Source organism: Macrobrachium rosenbergii, chromosome 12, assembly GCF_040412425.1.
Source record: "Macrobrachium rosenbergii isolate ZJJX-2024 chromosome 12, ASM4041242v1, whole genome shotgun sequence".
NCBI lineage: Eukaryota > Metazoa > Arthropoda > Malacostraca > Decapoda > Palaemonidae > Macrobrachium > Macrobrachium rosenbergii.
In genome coordinates, this window is record NC_089752.1 from 78,272,756 (window position 1) to 78,274,109 (window position 1,354).

Below are 1,354 nucleotides of genomic sequence, written 5' to 3' on the forward strand. Positions count from 1 at the left end.
TAGATCTAGTTAGACAGCAGCACCTGAATTGACAGGAGGTTCCAATGTGGGAGAGCCAAACCAAGGGTAAGTGGGGCTCTACATGGCTTGTTCATGTACTTACCTGGATGGTGTACAGATCACATGGGACTTAAATGGCACTGGATGAATGAGGGGGCTAAGTGTATATTGACCGAACCTAGTTGAATCCCATACATCAATGTGCATATCAGATTAAGGTGGTGAAAGGACAACCCCTCAGCCTTAGTCAAGGGCACATAATGGCAAGTGTAAATTCAATCACAGGTAAAAGGAAGACCGACTGGAGCAAACGTTGTCTTTGTCAGGAAGACAAGAAAAATGAAGGTCTAACTTCACCCTTGGCCTCTGTACATCATAATGATGGGTACATAATGATTTCAACCAATGTGCCATTATTCCAGGAGAATGGTAAAATGCTGCTTAACTTTGGCCCAGCAAGGCTGGATGGAGACAGCGGCATAGAGGCAACACTGTGACAAAGTATGGCAAAATACCACAAGAGCTGTAGGGTCACGTTTAATAACACAAAACTTGATAGTGCAAGAAAGCGAAGATCTACAGTTGAAGGTAGTGAACCACAGGAAAAGCATGCTAAACAGTGTCAAATGAGTTATGACAATGAAGCATGCATTTTTGTGAAAATGTGGCACCTGTATCAGACCTTTGACAAGCTATGACCATGAATCTCAACAGGAGACTACAAGATGGCACTCACACACTTAATGATGGTAAATTATTGGCGAAACTATGTGCAGGTGATGCAATTGCACAAGAGCTGAAATACCATCTTGTATGTCTCACTGGCCTTTACAACAGGGAGAAGTCCCATCTTAGAAATCTTGAGAAAGAGCAGTGTCACAGTGAAGAACCAGATGTATAGCCACTGGTTCTGTCAGAGCTGGTTAATTATATCATTGCAACTAGCTTGAGTTTGGATGGTCCTGCCACATTTCCTCTTGCATACATATCCCAATTATACCAGCAGCGCCTGGAACAATTAGGCATTGCCTCACCCACTGTAAATACAACAAGATTAAAGGACAAATTGTTAGCAGAAATCCCTGAATTAGTAGCACACAAGGAAGGAAGAAGTGTGCTACTTGCCTTGCAGGAAGATGTAGCTTTAGCCCTATCTCAGGTATCTGACTACTCAGAGAGTGATTGCTAATGCAATAAAGATACTGAGGAAGCATATTCTGGATCATCATTCCATACCTCAAAGTCTGTTCCAGTTCACTAGTATGGTTGAACATGGAGCAGACATAAAGTCACAGCTAAGGTTTGGCTCATCAAAGTCAGATCTGGCTATTGCTCAGCTCCTGCAGTACAGCTG

The 1,354-nt window shown here is 42.8% G+C and overlaps 1 pseudogene; it reads left to right on the forward strand.

Annotated features, from left to right (window-relative positions):
• The first annotated feature begins 260 nt into the window (after positions 1–260).
• The window catches only part of LOC136844098 (uncharacterized), a 1,101-nt pseudogene continuing 7 nt past the window's right edge, over positions 261–1,354 (forward strand).